The sequence below is a fragment of the Triticum urartu genome, chromosome 5 (assembly GCF_003073215.2).
Source record: "Triticum urartu cultivar G1812 chromosome 5, Tu2.1, whole genome shotgun sequence".
In the NCBI taxonomy this organism is placed as follows: domain Eukaryota; kingdom Viridiplantae; phylum Streptophyta; class Magnoliopsida; order Poales; family Poaceae; genus Triticum; species Triticum urartu.
The window spans coordinates 576,862,032-576,887,678 of NC_053026.1; positions in this window are offsets into that span (position 1 = coordinate 576,862,032).

The following is a 25,647-nucleotide window of genomic DNA, read 5'->3' on the forward strand; positions in this document are numbered from 1 at the left end:
AGGTCAGGGGGAGCTGCATCCAAGCCCAAGGAAGCTCCTAAGGCTGCATCTAAGCCTAAGACAGCTCCAAAGAGAAACACAAGGAGTATACCTGCTGCAGAAAAGAACAAGGCCCCAGTGCCTGAAGCTATTGAAGAAGAGGAAGAGAGTGTCCTTCGGAAGCTCAAGCCCAAGATCCCAGACCACAACGATGCTCATCCTGTGGCTGAGGATATGAAGCTCAGGAGAGATTCAGGGCTGAGGAAATGGAGAGAAGCAGATCCGTATACTTCTAGGAGAAGGACTGCCGTGGATTACAGATTTCATACTAAGGAGCAGCAAGATTTCTATGAGACTGTTTTGCTTGACAAGAAGCCAATCGTTTGTTACATGAGATGGGTCGACTGGACCTATATGAAGGAGAATGAAAGAGCACTATCTAGGAGTTCAGGACAGCTTCAGAGCGTGTGGAGTAGAGGACTTTGTTGGGCAGAAGCTCACAAAGTGGAACGAGGAACTCATCATGAAGTTCTACTCCACAGCTTAGTTTTATCCGGATGGCAGGATTACTTGGATGTCTGAGGGTACAAGGTACCAATCTACAGTGGCTGAGTGGGCACAGATCATCAATGCCCCAGAAGAGCAAGATGAGGACTTGGATACCTATGCCAAGAAAAATATGGATCACAACTCCATGTCAAACATGTACAAGGAAATTCCCAATGAAGCTCTTGACACATTCAAGTTTGGCTCAGTGCACTATCTGCTCTCAGGACTGCCTACTATCAATTGGATACTAAGTCACACTCTGTTGCCCAAGTCTGGAGATCACAAGATGATCAGAGGCCACGCAATCAACCTGCTTCATGTCTTTGACGTGCCTCAGAAGTTCAAGGTGATGAGCCTCATAGTTGAAACGATCAAAAGGACTGCGGCAGATCAAAAGAGGAGCTGTGGATATGCCCCTCAGATTCAGGAGCTCATCAACTCCAAGATGGGCACGGGCATATATTTGTTGGATAAGGAACACCTGCCCATCCGTCCAGATTTTGAGAACAATGAAGTTGTGATGACAGAGAATGAGCCATCGTCTGCACAAGCATTTGCAAAGAAGGAGAAGGCGAAGAAGGAGAAAGCTGCCAGGATGCCTACTCAAGAGGAGGCATCTGAGTACTTCTTGAAGACCAAACAAGAGCAGCTCAGTTACTTGATTGCATCCTCGCTGAGAATTGAGCAAAGTATAGCCAACCTCACTAAAAATAAGCAGAGCCTAGAGAGGATCATGGAACAGAAGTTCTATGACTTGGATGTCAAGGTAACAGAAGTCCAGTCTATAGTGGAGCAGCTCTAGGAGGACATGCATGAGAGGAGAGGCAGGACCACAACTCATGCTTTTTCTAGAGTGCCACGAGGCCCGAGGTCGTCTGCACTGCCAGTTGCTGACACCAGAGCTACTACTTCAGCACCAGCCACAGCCTCAGCTCCAGCGATCTACTCAGCTCCAACTCCAGCGACTACTTCAACATCTACAGAAGCCTTCGTCCTTGGAGTGATCCGGACTCCACCACCACCTGAAGATCAAGCCTGAGCGTCGATCTAGCTATGCATTTTCTAGGAACTTTTTGGTAACTTGTTGCCAAAGGGGGAGAAGATGTATAGATCATAGGCTTCGAGAGAGAGAGAGAGAGTGTTGCTTTTCTCTCTTGCTTTATTTGGTGGTTTTTCGAACTTGTTTGCTTTTGAGTGCTTGATACTATGTCATTATTTGTGAGACATGATGATCATGTGTTTGATCATAAGCTACACTTAATGCTTGCTTAAATATTATCATGCTATCTATCTTGTGATCATTCACTATTCTTGGTGATGAGTGCATGTATTTCATTCTTATCATTTTAAGCGCTCCACCAAGATGTATGTGACATGGAAGAGTAACCCATGACTCTAACTCCTTGTGCATTTGCAGTCCAAAGCAAATTTTAAATATGCACAAATTTAGGGGGAGCTCTTACTTATCACATACTTCTCAAAGCGACGATATATTCATGCTTATTATCATTTGTCGAAGCTTTGATCTATATGTTGTCATCAATTACCAAAAAGGGGGAGATTGAAAGTGCAACTATCCCTAGGTGGTTTTGGTAATTCATAACAACATATAGCTCATTGATAATTGCTATTCCAAGATGATTATTTCAGGAAATTCAATGATTGGCATGCAGATGTGAAAGTGGAACCCAAATGCTAGGACAAAGGATTGGCTCAAGCTCAAAGCTCAAGACTCTTCATTTTATATTTAGTGATCCAAGATCACATTGAGTCCATAGGAAAAGCCAATACTATCAAGGAGGGATGAGGTGTTGCTTAATGAGCCTCTTGCTCCATGTGCTTAATGATATGCTCCAAAACCCTCAACTACTTTCCCATATCCACATATGACCTAAACTCTAAGCCAAACTCGGTCCTACCGATTTTTCCTATCCGGCGCCACCGAGTTTCAATTGTCATTAGCCACTGCCAAACCCTAGCAATTCGGTCCTACCGATAAGGATCTCGGTCCCACCGAGATGGGGTTGCAAACTCTCTGTTTCCCTTTCGTAACTTTTCGGTCCCACCGAAAGAGCGAATCGGTCCCACCGAGATTGCAATGTAAACTCAGTGTTCCTTTGTAACTTTTCGGTCTCACCGAGTTCCACTCGGTCTCACCGAAAGAGCAAATCGGTCCCACCGAGTTTGCCTGACCAACTCTCTGGTTAGCTAATTACCAAACTCGGTCTCACCGAGTTTGTGTAATCGGTCTCACCGAGATTACGTTATGCCCAAACCCTAACCGAATCGGTCCTACCGAGTTGCATGTCAGTCCCACCGAAATTCCTAACGGTCACTAGGTTTACATTTCGGTCCGACCGAGTTTTCTGATTCGGTCCCACCGAGATTGGTAAATTGTGTGTAACGGTTGGATTTTGTGTGGAGGCTATATATACCCCTCCGAGAGAGAGCCATCAGAACACACACATCATTCCTACTCATATGTTCTGAGAAAACCACCTACTCATGTGTTGAGATCAAGACATTCCATTCCTACCATATGAATCTTGATCTCTAGCCTTCCCAAGTTGCTTTCCACTCAAATCTTCTTTCACCAAATCCAAATCCTATGAGAGAGAGTTGAGTGTTGGGGAGACTATCATTTGAAGCACAAGAGCAAGGAGTTCATTACCTACACACCATTTGTTACTTCTTGGAGAGTGGTGTCTCCTAGATTGGCTAGGTGTCACTTGGGAGCCTCCGACAAGATTGTGGAGTTGAACCAAGGAGTTTGTAAGGGCAAGGAGATCGCCTACTTCGTGAAGATCTACCGCTAGTGAGGCAAGTCTTCGTGGGCGTTGGCCATGGTGGGATAGACAAGGTTGCTTCTTCGTGGACCCTTTGTGGGTGGTTGCTTCTTCGTGGACCCTTCGTGGGTGGAGCCCTCCGTGGACTCGCGCAACCGTTACCCTTTGTGGGTGGAGCCTCCTGTGGACTCGCGCAACCGTTACCCTTCGTGGGTTGAAGTCTCCATCAACGTGGATGTAGGATAGCACCACCTATCCGAACCACGGGAAAAACATCCGTGTCTCCAATTGCGTTTGAAATCTCCAAACCCTTCCCTTTATATTCTTGCAAGTTGCATGCTTTACTTTCCGCTGCCAATATACTCTTTGCATGCTTGCTTGAATTATGTGATGATTGCTTGACTTGTCCTAAAATAGCTAAAATCTGCCAAGAACTAAAATTGGGAAAAGGTTAAGTTTTTATTTGGTCAAGTAGTCTAATCACCCCCTCTAGACATACTTTCGATCCTACAGAAGCCCAAGGCCAAGGACGTGAAGCGCAAGGGGGCTGCCGTGCTCGCGGCAGAACCAGACACCAAGCGGGGCAAAGATCTGCCTGAGTCCTCCAGGGGCAGCCGATACTGTGTGTACCACGACCTCCACACCCACAACACCAACGAATGCCAAGAACTCCACGCCGTACGAGAAGGAAGGATTGGCCGTCGTCCCGACCGCGCCGATCGGGGCTACGACCGAGGAGGAGGAAGAAACGCAGGACGCTGGGAAGACCGCGGCCCGCGCCAAGGGTGGCGCGATCGACCTCGCGAGGATCGCTGGCGAGACCTGCCTCGCGAGGGGGACTGGAGGGATCAGCCTCGTGAGGATCGCCCACAGGGCCACGCAGGCCTCCCTCCACTGCCGCCTCAGCCAAGGAGGAACGAGGATCGCCATCAAGACGAAGGGGCTGGGGGCTTCCAGGAGCCACGCGCAATCGCCTGCATCCTGGGCGGAGCTCAAGCCCCAGCCTCCCAACGCATCTTCAAGCAGTTTGCCCGCGAAGTGAATGCAGTCCTCCCCAGGCTTGAAGCAACGCGCCCTCTCAGGTGGTCTGCATGCGCCATCACATTTAGCTCAGCGGATCAACTCAAGTGTGCGGCCACAGCTGGGGTCCTCCCGATGCTTTGCTCCCCAGTCATCAGCAATGTACTGGTCACCAGGACCCTCATCGATGGTGGGGCAGGGCTCAACGTCCTGTCCGTGGAAACGTTCAACAATCTCCAAGTGCCCTACGACCAGCTTCAGCCAACCAAGCCTTTCTCCGGAGTCACCGACGGCTCCACGATCCCGATTGGGCAGGTCCGCCTCCCTGTCACCTTCGGGGCATGCGACAACTACCACACCGAGCTCATCGACTTCGACGTCGCCCACATCCGCCTGCTGTACAACGCCATCCTCGGGTACCCAGCGCTGGCCAAGTTCATGGCCGTGACTCACCATGGCTACAACGTCCTCAAGATGCCAGGGAGTGGCGGAGTCATCACGGTGCCCTGTGAAGAGAAGGATGCAGTGTGTTCCCTGGAGCGAGCCTTTCAGGCCGCGTCACTGGAAGACCCGGATCGCGGAAGCAGGAGGCTTCCCGAGACCACCCCCCAGAAGAAGAAGACGTCGTCCGGACTGGCCCCTTGGGAGGCGGGCCCCTCAGGGCCCGCATCTGCCGAGGGGGAACCTCCTTCCATCGCATAGGAAAGCGCGCCCAGCGCCCTCCTCAGGCAGGGCTCGGGAGCTCTCCCCTGGAGGGCCACCGACCTGGCCAGGGTCACGAGGGAGGCGCTTGGGCACCACGTGGAGGCGTGTTTCGAAGCACGTTTCCCTCAAGAAGGAGCAAGGTAAGGAAGGTTAGACCCACAGGAGTTCATCGACAAGGCCATTCAAGAACTACAGGAATCAAGAATCATGAGAGGTTGCCGCCATCTACCGGCTGTGGTTCCCCATCCAGGCGAGGATGGTGGGCTACGCGTCTGCATCGACGTACCAGGGGTCAACCAAGTCGCCACGATGGAGCGCCTCTGGCCCTCGCGAGTGGGGCGCTGCGGGGGTCCGCCCCACAGCTACGTTCGCATGCCTTACGGCTTGCCGAGCGCGGTTGCCACGTGCCAGCGCCTCATGAGGGGCATCATGGAGGCTCAAGAGGACAGGCGTTCCGCAGCCTTGGCGGAGATGGAGATGATTCGCGAAGAGCTACCAGTGCCTCCGGAGCCTCCCGAGGCCCCTGGGCCTGGGGGCTCGTGAGGATCGGCTTCCGCAACCCACCGAGTCTGCTGCACCAACACCCCTTCGCCCTCGACACCCTCAGATGACATCTTACAAGTTTCATTTCCAGCTGGGAGCGCCCTCCCAGGGCTGCATCGTTCCCAGGTCGCGTGGGTCCGTCCCTGCGGTGTGTATCCCTTTTATTTCATGTCGTTAGCTTGCTTTGTTGGGGGCACCCCTCGGGCTGCATCATCCCCAAGTCGCTCGGGCCCGACCCAGCGATGTCTACCTTCCCAGCACCTATTTGAATGAATCCCCTCCTTCGCGGCTAACGTGTTTGATCTAGTTGCCTGCTCAACTGACGCCAACTGACGGAATTGCTCCCACAACGGCACGACGCTTGCGCATGGGTCCGTCCCTGCAACACCGACAAACCTGAATGGCTGAGCTCTGGCCGCGGCAGCCCCGCATGGCGCCACCTCGTCAAGCCTCCAGTGCCTCACCTACCCCTCGGAAGCAACTAACGGCAGGCTGATAATTGTCATGGCAACCTCTTCTTCCTTATATGATGAGTTTACAGGATCCCCTGAGGGAGCTGCGCAAGGCAAGGCCCTCGCGGCGTTCCTTTCACTCTCGTCCGTGCAAACCGCTTGCACGTTAAAGGGGGGGGTGCCTGAGCATCGCGACTCAGGGCTCCTACTGGCTCTCCAGCCCTCACCCTCTGGCCTTGACCACGGCATCGCGACCTGGCATACCAGCGATGGCTGAGACTATCTCGAGGGCCGGGACCCGAGGACGTAGAGCAGAAAGGGGAGCAAAGGCGAGGGAGAAGGGGCACGTGAGGACCTCGCCGAGCGATTCCGCTCCTGCCGATGCGCGGACCCGACGACACACCAGGGATAATCCGCGACTCTCGAGATAAGTCACCGCCCGAAAGCATCGGCTATCGTAGCACTACCCCCGCACCTAATGCAATTACGTGTCAGCGACACCGCTCTCCTTTCTCGCCGAGCAACGGCTGCTTGAGCGCCAAAGGGGACCTCCTGAGCATCGCGACTCAGGGGCTCTTACCGGACCCCGGGTCGCTCACCTCCTGGCCTTGACCACGGCATCGCGACTTGGCATACCAGCGACGGCTGACGCCGCCTTGGGACTGGGACCTATCGACGCAGAGCACCAAGCCCTCGCGAGGTTCGAAAGGGAGAACTGAGCTAAGACGGAATCAGCAACTCACACAGCTCTACAGCAAGGGTTATGTATTAACAAACAGGATTATAGGAACCTTACAAGCCCCCATGGGGCGCATTTTGATTCCTCGCAGGGAACGGATCCTAAGGGATGCTAACTACACGCGCTCCTGCAAAAGATGCCATCATCAACAGTGGGCTGTCAAGCGCCGGCGCCAACCCCATCCAGATCAGAGCCGGCAACGGCCAGACGAGCCCGCCCTGCTCTAGGAGCGGCGCCGACTCGAGGGCTCGTAGCTGTCGTCACTCGTCTCCGGAGTCGCGAAGATCTCGCTGGGGTCGCTGGATCCTCCGGCGCCTCCGTCGCCCGCAGAGCCGTCAAGGGAGCGGTCGACGGGCCTAGCCCTCACCATGGCGAGGTCCTGGCCACCTCTCCCAGGGCAACACTCCAGGTGGCGCCCGTTCGCGTCGAAGACCTTGAAGGACATCACCGAAGCTCCATCGTACTCCAAGTGGACCGCGAAGACGCCCCTCACCCTGCAAACCCGGGCGATCTCTCTCCAGCCACGAGTCATGTAGACCTCGCCCGGGGCAACGACCGCGACCTCTGCCTCGGGCGCGAGGGTGCTGCAGCCGGCGTGCTACAGCCAGAGCTCCAGGGGCTCCCCCGGCGGGATGATGGAGGCGAAGAGGGGAGGCAGACGGATCCAAGACTGGAGGGGAATGGAGACGTGGAGCACGAACTCTTGGGAGGAGCCCTCGGCGTGGACCCCAGGAGGAACAACCAACACCTTCGTGACCCGCCGGCGCCGGCGACGGCGCTGACCGCGGGGATCGGCATCGACCCCTTCGGGGCCCTCGATGTGGGCATACAAGGGAAGCGGGAACCCCGGCGGAGCCCACTCGCACCGAGGCCTCTACACCACCTGACGGTCCTCCTTGTCCCGGCCGCAAAGGGCGAGCCGTTTCTTCGGCGGGAGCGGGTCTGGTCCCTCTCGAGGGGCCTTTCCCTTCTCTGCTGCAGAAAACCGGTGAATCGGAGCCATCACGGCAAGACGGAGCAAGGATCGGGAAGAAGGAGAAGCAGGGAGGGATGGACTGGAAGAGCATGCGCAGTTCCGTACTTATAGCCGGCGAAGGCCAACCGCCGGCCTCCACGATCACAGGTAATCATGACACGATTTGCATGCAGGGACTCGTCCAACTCGCGCGATCACCGAGGCGTCGTGGGGAAGTGGAGACGCCCACGTCCCATCAACCGCCACGCGGCGCCCAAGGCCGCAGGCTGTTAGGGCCCGCGGCGCTTCGCCCTTGCCCTTTCACCTCTCAGCATGGCCAAGTTCGGGCGCGCCTTGGGCCCGGGGGCTACTGTCGGCGTTCTAGGAACGGGGGTCCCCAGACTTGCCTTCCTGCGGCCTGCGGCGTGGCTCAAAGGGGGCCCAGCACGGCCCATCTTCATCAACACAAGACTCAAGACCCTCGCGAGGGGCCAAGCCTCGCGGGGCGGACGACACGGAGCTTCCTCAGGCGCGGCCTCGTCAGGCTGGCTCGCGAGGAGGCGGAGAGATCAAGGCGGGGTACCTCGCGAGGTGCCCGTGACGCAAGCCATGACGACTCAGGGCGCCAGGCGGGTGCCAGCCCGCGCAACGTCCTCCTTTCCTCTTTGGTGCAAAGGGGGCAAGCGTAGCCGCGGAGTACCGAGGCATCAGGCAAAGGTTGCCATTTCGGTGCAACGAGACCAAGACCAGGAGGACTACGAGGCGGAGGTCACCGTGGAGCCCAAGACGGCGTCATCACCAGAGCTTTGCACAGGCGAAGACCACTTTTGTCAGGATAGCTGATACTTGTTGTCCCCCTTCAAATTAGCCCGCCATTGTTGGCTCCCTTCCCGCTCGATATTTGGGAAGAGGACCAGGGCCTCTATAAATAGGACCAGCCGTCCACAGAGCAAGGGGTGAAAAAAGAGCAAGGCAGTTAGAGAGAGAGAGAGAGAGAGAAAGGTGGCTGAACTCCTCCCAGCAGTTCATCGCCCCAGCCAAGAACAGACCCTCGCGAGGCTGTTCTTCCTTGTATTGTTCATCATCATCAGCCCCAAGAGGCAATCCACCCACCACACACTGGAGTAGGGTATTACACCACAACGGTGGCCCGAACCAGTATAAACCTTGTGTCTCTTGTGCAGTTCTTTCAGTAGTCTAGATCTTTGCAAGACGGAGAGGTTGAAGACGTAATCTTCGCGCGCACCCCACTGTTCGAACCTTAAGGGTCTGCCAGAACCCGAAATCCGACACTATGCTTTTGTGTGCAAAGAGGCATTATTTTCATTCGAGGACGTGCCTTCCTCTTTGCCCCCTGTTGTCACTCACATTTTGCAGGAGTTCGCTGACGTCTTTCCATAAGGCATGCCATCGGGATTACTACCTATTCGAGGGATGGAGCATCAAATTGACTTAATTCCTGGTGCATCGCTACCCAACCATGCACCATACCGTACCAATCCAGAGGAGATGGAGGAGATTATGTGTCAAGTACATGAGCTGCTCGACAAAGGTTATATACGCAACTCTCTTTGTCCTTGTGATGTTCCTATTATACTAGTGCCTAAAAAGGATGGTACGTCACGTATGTGTGTTGATTGTAGAGGCATTAATAATATTACCATTCATTATCGTCATCCTATTCCTAGGCTAGATGATATGCTTGATGAATTGAGTGGCTCTACAATATTCTCCAAAGTTGATTTGCGTAGTGGATACCATCAAATTCGTATGAAATTGGGAGATGAATGGAAAACATCATTTAAAACTAAATTTGGATTATATGAGTGGTTAGTCATGCCTTTTGGGTTAACTAATGCACCTAGTACTTTCATGAGACTAATGAACGAAGTTTTACGTGATTTCATTGGACGATTTGTGCTAGTCTATTTTGATGATATACTGATTTATAGCAAATCTTTGGAAGAGCATTTGGAACATTTACATGCTGTTTTTATTGCTCTAACAGATGCACGTTTTTTTGGTAACCTTGGGAAGTGCACATTTTGCACTGAGCGAGTATCTTTTCTTGGCTATGTTGTTACTCCACAGAGAATTGAAGTTGATAAAGCCAAGATTGAAGCTATTGAGAGTTGGCCGTGGCCCAAAACGGTCACACAAGTGAGGAGTTTTCTTGGCCTCGCTGGATTCTATAGGTGTTTTGAGAGATTTCAGCACCATTGTTGCACCTCTCAGTGAGCTTACAAAGAAGCACTACAAAAAAATACACTTCCGTGATGATACGTGTTTGTCACAGTAGGTCGTGTTTTCTGTCATGCATGTACATCTATGACGATTTTATGACAGAATCAAGATAGTCATACCTATGCTGTCGTAGAAGTGTTCCATGACATGACCAAAATTATCATCACGGAAGTGTCCACTTCCATGACGATAAATCGCGCGTCATAGAAGTGCTTTCGTCAAGGGTGACCGCCACGTGGCATCCACCGTAACGGAACGTCGTTAAGCTATCGGGTCGGGTGTTGGATCTGATAACCCGTTAACAGCCCCGACCAATGGGGATTTTCCATGTGTAAAATCATCATTGGCTGGAGGAAACAAGTGTCGGCTCATCGCTGGGACAGATGTCATCCACTCATTGGACAGAAGGCGCCTATGATACGTCGACACGTGGCACGGCCCAACAGAGGCCCATTCCTGTGAAAAGGCCGGCCCGTTTGACTTGGTCAAAAGGTGGCGGGCCGGCCCATGGAAAGCATGTAATGGCCTGTTCACATATAGCCCATTTACAGCCCGCTAACCCAAGGCCCGTTACGCCCTATTCGAATTAGGCCTAGTAGCGTCATCTGGGCCATCCAATATGATTCCAGCCTGTTTTCACTTCTGGCCCATGTATGGCCCATGATGTCTTTTGGCCTATATGAGGCCCTATGTAACTCTTGGCCTATTAACGACCCGTGGTGAAACTGGCCCGTAATGAACAGTGTATCACTTTACACCCATTAACGGCCCGTGGTGAAACTGGCCCGTAAAGAACAGTGTATCACTTTATACCCATTAATGGCTCGTTATTCCGTTGGGCCATTTCCAGCCCATGTTATCTTTCGGCCTTCTCAGAGCCCATTTATTCTTGGGCTATTTTCTAGCATTCGTTTACTTACGGCCCGTTACTGTCATTTTCTGCTTGTGGGCCAAATTCAGCCCGTGGTTACAGTCGGCCCGTTTGTGGTCCGTTAATACGTTGGGCTGTTTTCATAGCGTCAGCAAATACGGCCTATTAACGATGGCCCATTATGGTCGGCCCATGAACGGACGATTCCAACTCTAGCCCGTTTACGGCCAGAATGCGGTCTGTTTGGCCCATGTTTGGCCAATCGATCATACGGCCCGTATAAGGCCCATTGATGATACGGCCCGTAGAAGGCCCATTGTTTCTATGGCCCGTAGAAGGCCCGCTGTTTCTATGGCCCGTAGAAGGCCCACTGTTTATACGGTCCATAGAAGGCCCACTATTTTTACGGCCCGTAGGAGGCCCAGTGTCACTACAGTAAATATTGGCCCATGGTTATTGTGGCCTAGTTTTAAAAAATAGGTTATTGCAGCCACTAGCAAACCGCAGAAAAAGAACTGCACTGACTACAAGCAAACAAATAAACAAGACAACAAGGAAATAAATAAGGAAGCAACTTACACTAGGCTATCACGGCTATTACACATATTACATCCACTGGGCATCAAAGTTCACCACCAGTGCAAATATAGGGAACACAACAGCATATAAACGCCGCAGCAAAACAAGTCTAGAACTGAAACCACTTCAGAAGAGCTCAAGAAACAATATCCTGGGTACCCATAATGCTGGCAAGATGCTTAGCAAGCTTATTAACTTTCTCTTGTTTGGCGCTTAAGTCCTCCAGCGCTTGCTGTTGCACCGGAAAGTATGCATCTGAATTCTGCAGGGACTTCCTCAGTCCTTTGGCTTCCTGTTGCATAACATCTGGTCGATGTCTTTCAACTTGAAGTTGAGACTCAAGAAGCCGAACTGATTCAGGCAACGAGTTCGAAGATCTGGTGCCAGCAGTGGTAGCCAGTAACTCGAACACTACATCAAGACAGGACTTTGGGGTTGTCTCAGTGTCTTCAATATAGTTTTTATCAGCTTTCTTGGAGACCAACAGGGATGTCTCACTATCTTGAACCTTATATGCATTACTTCCTTTACTATTGCAAAACAGGGTACTCTTCTCCAATATTTTATCCGCGTTCTAAAAGAGAAACAAACAAACACATCTCAGGTTTACAATGTAGTATATGAAACTCATTTTGGTAAACCGGTTCAATAGTAAGGTGGACAGGATAACAGCATGAAACAAACAGATATCTATGTAGTATGGTCACTATATGGTCTATATCATTCTAGTTTATGTTGCCAAATCAAGATAGATATAGTTCGAATCATATCTATTTAAGACAAAGCAGCATAGACAGAATATAAGTGTGGGAAACTACACAGCAATAACAACACTTGTAATGTGCATGGCATGAGAACATAACTGTTTATTCAATTGAAACTGAAATCAACATAGAGCAAGTTACAACAGCAAACAGCCAAACACATTGAAGAAAGAGGTTTAAAACATACTTGCTGCGCCAATGGAGTTTCAATTGCATCCTCCAAATTTGAAATTAGTTGGTATCAGTAAATACAGTGATGCAAGAGCAAAGTAGTATGAACCATAGCTACGGAACCTGACCTGAGAACAATTCTTCTTCTGCTTTAAGCGTTGACTTCGGGTTCGGAGTGGTGGTCCTCGTCATTTGGGCACTGCAGTTGCCTTCTTAAATGCTCGTGTTTGGGTGCTCTATGGTGGAGACGGTGTTGTGTCAACGGGAACTGGGTGTCTGTCTGCTAGGGTTGGGGTTAGAAGGGGTGTAGCTGGTTCTATGTCCAACTGGGTAGGGGTACAATCTGCATGAGTGTGGGTTATGTGTGGTGGGGCTGGTTCTTGGGCAAGTACAACCATGGTTCTATCTGCATCGACCGATAGCACGATCTTTTCTGAAGACCGTGTTTTTACTCCTGTTGGGGATACACATAACAGGTAGGCCCACGAAGGGTCGAAATATCATGAAGCATGGGGTCCACACAACATGTGGGTCTAGGTAAATTTCATAGAGACATACTATCCACTCGGATAAGCAACATACTATCCACTCGACCAAGCAGCATACCATCCACTCGGATGGCAGTTCACCACTCGACCGTACGACTCGCTCAGATATACGAAGACCAGCAGGCAGCAAAGCAGTCGACATCATTCTCATAGTGAAGGCTTGATAGTGGGCTGGCTTTATGGCATTCATGCCCCACTTTGTAACATAGGAGGTGTGGGGGTGGCGCACTCTATATAAGCCACCCCCACCACTAGACTAGGGGCTCTTTTTTCCACCTCTCTCTCAAACACACATTGTAATCTCCGGATACATACTCAGATATAACAAAGCCTCTCCGGAGCATGAGACATAGGGTTGTTATCTCCACCGTGAGAGGCCCGAACTCGCTAAAACCACCGTGTCACCCATATGCATCTCGATAGATCATGCTCCGTTACCCTATACCTTATTATTGTCGGAATCATTCCCAGGACAGTTGGCGCCCACCGTGGGGCATGGCGTCTATCGAACCATGATGCATACAGTTTGTATCAATTCTTACATCTATTCCCTATTTTATTTGTGATATGTCTCGCGCTTTGCCAAGAACAGGGTCATCTTGGGCCTCATATGCGAACACCATCATCGCTCTTCCACGCATGGTCGCTGCACGTGCGGACGAAGAGGCGAAAGAATCGGCCCCGTGCGACTCCCGAAGCGGCAAAATGTTGTGCCACGCTCGCCCCACCGGCGATGCGCTTGCCGACGCCACGCCATGGTTGCAGGCCTCGCGCTACGCATGCCGACCCAGCGTTGTACTCGTTCATCCAGCGACGCGCTTGTCGGCCCCGCGTCGTGTTGCCGTCCTGCGACGAGCCTGCCGGCCCCGCGCCGTGCTGGCCGCCAGCACCGCGCTTGCCGGCCCTCGCTCACATCACTGGCAACACATGCTGCCCCATCGTCTACACCTCTTTCATCTGCATCGTCTACATGGGAGAGTACGTACCCTCTAACCAAAGTGCATGTCATGGGCCAGTTACCATTTCATTAAGATAATCACCTCATTAAGCGGCCATTAGGCGTCCATTACCTAATTATGGTGATTGATGCTCCCGCCTTTCCCGCAAATTAATGGCTTAATTGCCCATCTTTCAGTTTCTAAACCGATTAATCTGTGCATGCATGCATGACCATCCATGGTCTTTACTCCCTGCAAAATACTAGTATCCATGCATGCGTGCACGGCTGGTCTTTAATCCTTGCAAAGTAGCATCCATGTATGGACATTTTAGTCCAGCAAAAAAAATATTCGTGGATGTACTAACTTGCAGGCTTACTGAGACGAACAACGTCAATGGACCAAATCGCCATTTACTCCACTCGGCTGATGGTGTGGCGACCGGATCGCGGCCCAACTGTGGTTCACTCGACCGATTCACCTTTTCATCGGATGGGCTAGCTCACTCGGACCGAACAGGATCACTGGCGCTCAGCCATCCACGCGTTGCCACTCGGCCGCCCTGCACGTGGTCATGTAGTTGCTCGCGCCATCATCAACTTCCCAAACACAGACTCAAGTTCACTCGGCCACAGACCGGAGTTCACTCAGACGGATTCCTCGTTCAGTACCTGAGCACAAGTCAGAGAGGGAGACGCGTCGTCACTCCGCGGGACCTGTGTACTTCACTCAGACGCCCCTGTGTCGCCACTCCGTCGGACGCCCCGCGCATCGTCACTCCGCCATTTTAGGCGTGTCTTCATCAACTTGTCCACTCGGCCGCACGGCACATCGTCAAGCGGTTGAGTACATCTTCGACAACATGATTGACTCGGCCACCCTGCGCGCCGCCAAGCGGTTGGGCGCGACTTCATCAACTTGCCCGCTCGGCCACCCCGTGCGTCATCACTTAGTTGGGCACGTCTTCATCGGCTTGCCCGCTTGGCCGCACTGCGCGTCACTGCTCAGTTGAGCATCTCTTTATCAACATGCCCGCTCGGCCGCCCCGTGTCGCTCAGTTGGGCACATCTTCATCGGCTTGCCCGCTCGGCCGCACTGCGCGTCGCCGCTCAGTTGAGCACCTCTTTATCAACTTGCCCGCTCGGCCGCCCCGTGTCGCTCAGTTGGGCACATCTTCATCAACTTGCCAGACTTGGCCACCCCGTGCATCGCCACTCAACGGGACGCGTCTACTTCACTCTGACGCCCCGCGCGTCGCCACTCCGTAGGACTCGTCTACATCACTCGGACGCCCCGCGCATCGTCACTCTGCGGGACGCGTCTACTTCACTCTGACGCTCCACGCATCGCCACTCCGCAGGGCTCATCTACATCATTCGGACGCCCCGCGCATCGTCACTCTGCGGGACGCGTCTACTTCACTCTGACGCTCCGCGCGTCGCCACTCCGTGGGACTCGTCTACATCACTCGGACGCCCCACGCATCGTCACTCTACAGGAGGTGTCTACTTCACTCTGACTCTCCGCGCGTCGCCACTCCGCGGGACTCGTCTACATCACTCAGACGCCCCGCGCATCGTCACTCTGCTGGACGCGTCTACTACACTCTGACGCCCCGCGCGTCGCCACCCCGCGGGACTCGTCTACTTCACTCGGACGCCCCTCGCGTTGCCATCGGTTGGTCACCTCATCACCACTCGGCCGCCCCGCGCGTCGCCATTGGTTGGTTACCTCATCACCACTCGGCCGCCCCGCGCGTCGCCACTCGGTTGGTCACCTCATCACCAATCGGCCGCCCCGCGCATCGCCACTCGGTTAGTCACCTCATAACCACTCGGCCACCCCGCGCGTCGCCATAGGTTGGTCTCCTCATAACCACTCGGCCGCCCCGCGCGTCGCCACTCGGTTGGTCACCTCATAACCACTCGGCCGCCCCGCACGTCGCCATAGGTTGGTCACCTCATAACCACTCGGCCGCCCCGCGCGTTGCCATAGGTTGGTCACCTCATAACCACTCGGCCGCCCCGCGCATCGCCACTCGGTTGGTCACCTCATAACCAATGGTCGCCCTACGCGTCGCCATAGGTTGGTCACCTCATAACCACTCGGCCGCCCCGTGCGTCGCCATGCGTTGGTCACCTCATAACCACTCGGCCGCCCCGCGCGTCGCCATAGGTTGGTCACCTCATAACCACTCGGCCGCCCCGCGCGTCGCCATAGGTTGGTCACCTCATAACCACTCGGCCGCCCCACGCGTCGCCATAGGTTGGTCACCTCATAACCACTCTGTCGCCCCGCGTGTCGCCACTCGGTTGGTCACCTCATAACCACTCGGCCGCCCCATGCATCGCCATCGGTTGGTCACCTCATCACCATTCAGCAGCCCCACGCGTCGCCACTCGGTTGGTCACCTCATAACCACTCAGCCGCCCCGCGCGTCGCCATCGGTTGGTCACCTCATCACCACTCGGCCGCCCCGCGCATCGCCACTCGGTTGGTCACCTCATAACCACTCGGCCGCCCCGTGCGTCACCATCGGTTGGTCACCTCATCACCACTCGGCCGCCCCGCGCGTCGCCATCGGTTGGTCACCTCATCACCACTCGGCCGCCCCGCGCGTCGCCACTCGGTTGGTCACCTCATAACCACTCGGCTGCCCCGCGCGTCGCCATCGGTTGGTCACCTCATCACCACTCAGCCGCCCCGCGCGTCGCCTTCGATTGGTCACCTCATCACCACTCGACCGCCCCCGCACGTCACCATCGGTCGGTCACCTCGTCACCACTCGGCCGCCCCGCGCATTGCCACTCGGTTGGTCACCTCATCACCACTCGGCCACTAGCGCGCCTTCAGACAGCTAAGTCATTTTACATTATATTATTTCCGTCTCCCCGAGTATCCCATAATTCCCACATCATGTTCACTCGGAGGCCACGCCATCGAGTGTACCTCTACGCTCGGTTGCTTATTTTCACATATTTGCTTAGTACTGGTTATGTGACTCCAGAGTCCAACTTCCATTTTTTCACATACATCATTCACGAACACCATGTGTCATTCTTCATTTCGAGTTTGCATCGCTCCTCCGGGGCTGCAACTCAGTCGAAACACTACACTTCCGTTTTATTTCAGCCAGTATTCCAATGAGTTTAGTCGGATCCTTCACTTCACAAGTTCGAACGGATCCTTCGCTCTTCCAGACTCTTGCTAGTTAACTAGCAAGCCCCTTGCACTCCCAGTGGGTGTCTATGGGTGTTATTCACAAAAATCATTTCAGCACACATCAAATTTCCTCAAGAAATCATTTCGTTGGCTTGTGCCATTTTTTTTACACAAGTTACGCGATCACTCGATGGCCTTATGCGCCAACTTCATCGCTGCTCGGACTCGGTCACCGTACCGGTCCTAGCGCACCACAACACCGACCTTGTCGCTCTATTGACTTCAAACACATCCAGCCAAACCCTCTATGGAATCCTCTTCATCGTATCAATGATATAGACCTCGTCGGGCATGAGACAGATAAATCCCTTTTGTAATTAAATTTCACACTTCACTCTTTTGTGAATTTGCCTCTTTCGAGCCTCACTCGGAAGCTTCTCCTCATCTTTACCCGAGCCCGACTCGATGAATTGGAAATCATCCATTCAAAACTATATTTCTCGTATTCCGACATGTTCGTTGTCGAAGCCTGTAGTACGCTCGGAGGCTGCATCTCGTTTGGAATGACACTCTCCTGAGTAGTCGAGTACTTCATCACCTGTCAGATCCTTCACTTCAACAAAGTGCATTCGATCCGCCACTTTGACAAGTTTTATAATCACTCAGAAGCTCTGTGCGCCATCTTCATTTCTACCCAGACTCAGTTGTCACGCACGGTCTTGTTGCGTCGCAACCACACTACACTGACCTCATCACTACATTAGATTCAAAAGCATCTGGTTAACTCCTTCGAAGACAATTTCAGCCACTTGGCTGGACACGCAATCTTTCACTCGGCTGCACCGCACGTCGTCACTTAGCCACGCCACGCGTCGTCATTCAGCCATCCCGCGCATCACCACTTGGCTGGACACATAGTCCTTCACTCGGCCACCTCGTGCATCCTCACTCGGCCGTCCCACACGTCGCCACTTGGTTGTGCATGTCTTCACCGCTTGGCCGCTCCGCGTGTCGCCTCTCGGTTGTGCATGCCTTCACCACATGGTCGACCTGCGCATCACCCCTTGGCTGGACACGTAGTCCTTCACTCGGTCACCTCGCGCATCCTCACTCGACCGTCCCGCACGTCGCCACTCGGTTGTGCACGTCTTCACCACTTGGCCGCTCCGTGCATCGCGGTTGTGCATGCCTTCACCATACTGCCGCTCCGCGCGTCACCACTTGGCTGGACACGTAGTTCTTCACCACTCGCCCCCCCCCCGCGCGCGTTGCCACACAGTTGTGCACGTCTTCATCATTCGACCACCTCGCACAGCATGACTCGGCTGCTCCACGCATCGCCACTCGGTCGTGCATGTCTTCACCACTCGACCGCCCCCGCGTCATCACTCGGTTGTACACATCATCGCCCCTCGGCCACCTCGCGCATCACCATCAGTTGGACATGGCTTTACCTCTACACCCCCAGCACGGGAACGACTAAGTTACTCATATGATCAAACCTCATATCACACTTTGTAGCAAGCTTACCTCTTTCAAACATCACTTGGGGGCTACGCATAACCATTGACCATGCTATCCTCCGGGGTTACGCCCATTCAATCGACCCATTGATCACATCAGGAATATCTTTCTGACCATACACACAAGTGCCACCAAATTTTCCTTGCAGTCAACATACCCCGATCAGTCGGGAAGCATGTCCACTCAGACAAATACCCCTTTCACGCAAAATCTAACGGTCAATATAAGTACTACTGGAACGATTACTCCCTGGAGTGGCCAGCTTTTTTCTACAGTCGGCAGTCTCAAGGCCGAATTCATTCATCGTGCCGAGTGCACAAAGATTACTTGATTGATTCAATTCCAGACAAAGATATTTATCGTGCTAACTACATGGAGGTTTACCGGGAGACTTAAACCCTTTGCCAGACTCAACTAGTCCGACAGAGGCTCGGGGACTACACCCAGTGGGTGCACTCAGCGTGCCCCCACTAGAAGAGAATCGGAAAGAAACATTTTGCTTGATGCAAACCCACCTCCAGATCACTCGACCTATGATTTGGAAAAGAACAAGTCCAATCAGTACCGGTTAAGAAGATTTTCTCTCTCAGACCCCCGCCGACTGCCTGCACTCGACGGCGGTCTCGGGGACTACACCCAGTGGGTGCACTCAGCGTGCCCCCACTGGAGTAATCTCCACTCGGTATGGGCTGACCAGTCCAAGTGACGAACAACAAACAAACAACTTTTAAAGAATCCCGTCGACTACCAAAAAATCCTATAAGGCGAGTTTTAACGCTCCTCCGTGGACCTATTTTGAGCCTTCTTCTAGGACTCAAAGCGTGAAACTCACAAGTGCGGATCTAAAACCGACTCGTATTGACGTTCCTCCGGGATTTGAATGGCATCTCTCTAAGAGAGCAGCCCATGTGTCAATCTTGTTGCACAGATTTAATGACACATACATACTCTGATCACAAGTTAACCTCTTCCGAGAGATGATCGAATGTCACCAAGTTGCTCCTTGCGGGCACTTACCCAGATCAGTCGGGAAGCACAGTACCAGAATCCATTGAGACTTTGTTCAAACCTTGGTTGTCTAAAAGCACGATGACAAGTACCGAGTATTTCTGTAATCACTCGGGCCAAATTGTGTCTTTCACAAACTCGTTCTGCAAAATCGCAATCGATTCAGGGGCTAATGTTGGGGATACACATAACAGGTAGGCCCATGAAGGGTCAAAATATCATGAAGCATGGGGTCCACACAACATGTGGGTCCAGGTAAATTTCATAGAGACATACTATCCACTTGGATAAGCAGCATACTATCCACTCGACCAAGCAGCATACCATCCACTCGGATGACAGTTCACCACTCGACCGTACGACTCGCTCAGATATACGAAGACCAGCAGGCAGCAAAGCAGTCGACATCATTCGCATAGTGAAGGCTTGATAGTGGGCTGGCTTTATGACATTCATGCCCCACTTTGTAACATAGTAGGTGTGGGGGTGGCGCACTCTATATAAGCCACCTCTCTCTCAAACACACATTGTAATCTCCGGATACATACTTAGATATAACAAAGCCTCTCCGGAGCACTAGACGTAGGGTTGTTATCTCCACCGTGAGAGGCCCGAACTCGCTAAAACCACCGTGTCACCCATATGCATCTCGATAGATCATGCTCCGTTACCCTATTCCTTATTATTGTCGGAATCATTCCCACGACAACTCCCACAGATACTACCATCAATCCCTCCAATTGAAATGGCTGATAAACAAGAAAAGTAATTGAATGTACAGACATTGTAAGATAGACAGGTGCAATGGATAGTAGGGAAGAAAACAGGGCATGAAATAATTCACATTTATGTTGTCTAAGCAAAAAGAATAGCAGGACATAATTTCACATATATGATGGCTAATTAAATAGGATAGCATGACACAATTTCAAATGTATGATGGCTAACTAAACAGGAGAGAATGACATACTTCAAAATATGATGACTATGTAAACAGGATGACATGATATAACTATATGTGTGTCTATTAAAGTGGTTGGCATGCCATAAATCACAAACATGTCGTCAATGGAAACATGATGGCATGATATAATTCATGGATAGAATGACATAATTTAAAATATGATGACTATGTAAACAAGATGAGATGATATAACTATATTATGTCTTTAGAAAATGGGTTGGCATGCCATAATTCAGATACATGCTGTCTATGTAAACATCATGGCATGACATAATTCAAATATATGATTTATATACTAAGGAAGTGGGCAGAGAGCAATCGCATATATGATGTGTCAACTAAGGAGATGGCATTCAATATTGTGTATATGATGTAAAAACTAAGCATTGCAATACAACATATGCATTATATGAGTAATATAACCCTGCCAGGTTTGAGCATACACCCCAGGGGGATAATAGGACTGGTCATCTGCCTCTGAATCCTCCTCTGAAGAGCTATCTGTAACCAGCAAGATATCTGCTTTAGCAGGTAGCATTGTCTGCTCTGAAGACCTTGTTTTCACTCCAGATTTCTCCATCACCAATTCAAATGGCTGACGCACAGGAAGAGCAGTTGAATATACAAACATTGTCGACAAAAGCAATGAGAAATACAAAAAAAGGATGGCATGATATAATTCACATATATGACGCTTGTCTAAACAGCATGGCATTGCATAATTCACATACATAATGCCTTGCAACAAGATAACATTGCATAATTCACATATATAATGTCTTGCAACAAGATGGAATTGCATAATTCACATATATGGTAATTAGACACTAAACAGGTGGCATTCACACAAAGCATGTCTAAACTAAGCAAATGACATAGCAATGCAAGATACCATACGCACGATATGAGCAACATAACCCTGCCAAGTTAGGGCATGCACCTCGGGGGGGGGGGATATGACTGGTCATCTGTCTCGGAATCCTCCTCTGAGGAGCTATCGGTATCCAGCAAGACATGCACTTCGTCAGATAGCATTGTCTGCTCTGAAGACCTTGTTTCCACTCCAGATTTTTCCATGACCGTGCCGAATGGCTGATGCACAGGAAGAGTAATTGAATGTACTAAAATTGTTGACAAATTTAACACGTAATAAAAAATGTTGGCATGACATGATTCACATATAAGATGACTGGCTAACCAGGGTGGCATTGCAAAATTCACATATATGATGCCTCACTAGACAAGATGGCATTGCATTATTCACATATACGGTAAAGAAACTAAACAGATGGCATTGACACAAAGCATGTCTAAACTAAGCAGATGACATCTTTAATGTATACAGTAAGCAATTCAAGGCACCATATGCATGATATTACCAACATCAGCATGCCAAGTTAGAGCGAAGACCTCATGGGGTAAATAGGAGTGGTCTTCTCCTTCTGAATCCCCCTCAGAACAGTTATCTTCCTCTTGATTACGATCCGAAATGGGTGGAGGGGGGATGCCTTTGCTACCACCATGGAACGACGTCTGCATGAAATTTTATTGCCACGCAAGGCTCGTCTCTTTTGCTCTACATGATCAGTTCCATTGTGTACAATAACTGGCATTCATAGGAATAAAACATAGTGAGATTATGTAAGGAGTGCATGCACAAATCCAGAGTGATGGTAGCAAACTGTGGATAGACCCAAAACCAATGATAGCAGGCAGATAATAGCTTTAGTTAAAAAATACAGATAATGGCTCCTTTAATGTTTGTTTGCACCCAACATGAAACTCATAGTAGACACCGGAGATTAACCAGATAGTAGACAGATAGTACTGATTGCTGCCCCAATATGTACCCCACAACCATTCAAAAACTCAAGTTTCAACATTAGTTTGGACCTGACTCGGAGTCTAATAGGTGAACATGACGATAATGTAGCATGTCATCATATTAAGCGATGCATAACGTAAGCAGACACGGAAGAGTGCAACCTCTCTTGCGGACCCGTGTAGTCCTCAAGGTCATCTGCTCAGTTGATGATGGTAATGCAGTTGCCGTGGCTGCCGGCGGCGGGGAAGAAGATCTGAGGCGGCGAAAGACAGTCTGGAGAGCGGATCCCTGCTGTGGTGAACCCTTCCGTCGTTGGAGCAGCTAAGCTGGGGTGGAACACAGCCCCACAGGAGCAGGACAAACCACACAAGGTTTTCTTTGACACATATCTGTAACAGAAGTAATTGAGTAAGGGCTTGTTTGAATTTGGGTATTCTAACAATGCAGGGATAGGAAATAGACAGGAATAGGATAGGGATGCACGTGCAAAACAGAGAATTTAAAAACACAGGATTTCTGCCAATCTGGGTGTTTTATTCACAACAATTGGAAGACAATAGGATGCAAAAAAGCATGGTGATATTAAGTCAAACCACAAGAAAATGTACGGTTATAATGCTATTATGCTACTATATCTTAGTCTTGTGCTTGATGAATAGGAATATGAAAAGGAGGAGAAGTGGAAATTAGAATTCCTACGGTTTTTCTTTCAAGGAGACACTAAAGGAACAAATCCTAAAGTTTTCCTTTGCTCCATTCCTTTGCACCAAATTCATGAAAAGTAGTACCATAGGAAACTTTCCAATTCCGCTGTTTTTCATTCACTTTTCCTTTCAAGCACTGGCGATTCTAGTAGGTAGGCTTGAGAAAGGAAAATCCTACACTAAAAAATGTTTTTGTACTACTTCTATTACTTTGGACCCAGGCCACTGCCATACTAGCTCAACTCCCAGGCCCATCGACAAATGCACAACTCAAACGCGCAGAGATAAATATTGACGGCGTTCAAGAGAGTCCATCACGGATAGCTAAGTTGCCTGGTACCTCACTGCTTGTCATATAGTAGGATAAAATAATCGTATTTCCCATTACTATGAGTGCTCAGTGGACAATATATATAACATGTAGAGTAAAAAAGAGATGCAACAAGTGTACAACCTCTTTGGCGAAGCCATGTCGATCTCAGCGTGATTGGGTTCGCCGGTGAGGATGCTCCGGCTGACTCGGCTGTCGGAGGAGGGGAAGAAGATCTTAGGCGTCTGGAGATGGAGCCCGAGGTATTGCTCCGCTATGATGGAGGGTTTCATCGTTGGAGCAGCTCCGATGAGTTGTACGATGCCGAGGTTAAAGTAGGACAAGAGAGACAACGAACAACGTTAACCTGAGGGGAATTCTAATAGCATCTCCAATACATGACGTAAAATACATAACCACAAAGTGCTAGATGTAAAATACATCAGCCGCTCATCTCTAAACTTAACTGTCGAAACTGGATTGAACTGTCAAAACTGAACTTAACTATCAAAACTGAACTTAACTGTCAAAACTGAATTTTGCTGTCGAAACTGAATTTTGCTGTCGAAACTGAACGCACTAGCAAGATGAGGCTACACGTCGGTCGACTGACTTTTTCATCTCTGGTCAGTTGATTTTCCAGCCGTTGGATACGAAATCAAGGGCCTGCGGTTCATCTTCAACCTCCACCCCCTGAGCCGCCAGCCACCACCGGCCAAACAGCAGCCCCCGCCACCCGCGACCGGCGGTGCGCCGCCCCGCCCGCCCCGAAAACACTCCCCACCGCCGGTCCGCCGCCGCCCCAGCCATCCCTCTAGGCCCCCCCTCGTGTCGAACTTTTTCTCTGGCGATCCCCACGCCACCGCCCCGCCACCGCCGGTGACCACCGCCCCCATCCTGAACCCTAAGATAGATAGTGGGGTACCTCTCCGGCAAGCCCCCCTCCTCGCTGCGGCTGGTTCTTCCTTCACCCCGGCGAGCCCCCCCATGAAAATCGACTGACCCAAAAGTCGATTCAGTCGACTGAAGTGTAGCTAAATCGGAGCGGCATCGCAAGCAAGAGTGAGAGCAGCAGCGTGAGCAAGAGCAATAGCAAGAGCAGACCAGGCAGGGGACCGAGAGCAAGAGTAGAGCAGCAGTGCGAGCGAGAGCTAAAGCAGCAGCAACTCCTACTGATGTGGACGTCGCCGCCGAGGGAGCGACGCCGTGGAGGAAGTGGCCTGCGACGCCGCCGTGGATGGAGCCGCGCCGTGTCGGCTCGGGACCGAGCGCCGGCGGCACCGTGAGATCGAATCAATAAGAAAATGCGGCGATTAGTGTACAACCTCTTTGGTGGCGCCGATTAGGCCGCAGCTTCATCCGAGGAAACGGTGATGATGATGCTCTTCCAGTGGTGCAGGTGAAGACGGCGATGTGGGAATGGAGGTGGCGCGAAAGACGAGGGGAATGTTGGAGCAGCTCCTTGGAGGTGGAGGAGGGGGTGGTTGAACCGGCGGGACGATGAGATCGATGACGTATCCTCACCCGGTACGGTGGATGAGGGACGTCGAGGTGTTGCTGTGGACGACGTCGTCGGGGAAGAGGCTCCGGCTGGGTGGCGGACGGAGCAGGGTGTGGGGTTTCATCGTGGGTTTTCGCGGCCTCGGTGTACGAATGGGTGGGCGGATGGGATGGTAGTGGGAAACCATGGCTTAGAGACGTGCTTGTCCGAAATGTGGGGTAAGTTACGAAAGTACCCCCACCAATTTGAGGCGGTTCTTTCGGTTCAGGGGTACCACGAGCATTTCGCGTGTCAGGATTTCACAGGAGGTGGGAGTTTTCGCGTGCGTTGTAATATGGGAATAGCAAGGCACGGGTTGAGATGGAGGGAGTTGTCGGAGCACAGTGAGACAAAGATATATCTTAAATATTTCGGGCTAACAAGGCATGGTTGAAGAGGTGGGAGTTTCGCAGCACGATAGACAGAGACGCTAGCTTGAATTTTCGGCATAACAAGGCGCGGCTTGAAATTTCGGAAGAACAAGCTTAACGTGTACCCAAAAAAAGACAATTTGCACCTCAACACGCACAACAAACACACAAACACCATCTAGACTAGAGTAAGGTACACGTGCTTTGCACGCATGAGATTTGGCAACCAAATTATGAATAAATACCACATTATAGCATGCAAGCTTTGAGTCATATATGCATGATGTAGATGTTCGTTTAATTCTTATAGTTCATTTCATTCAAAATCATCTAGTTTTTATAAGAAAGCTAATCTATTTTAAGATTCATGGAATTGTGCGTCGTAAGACATAAAGT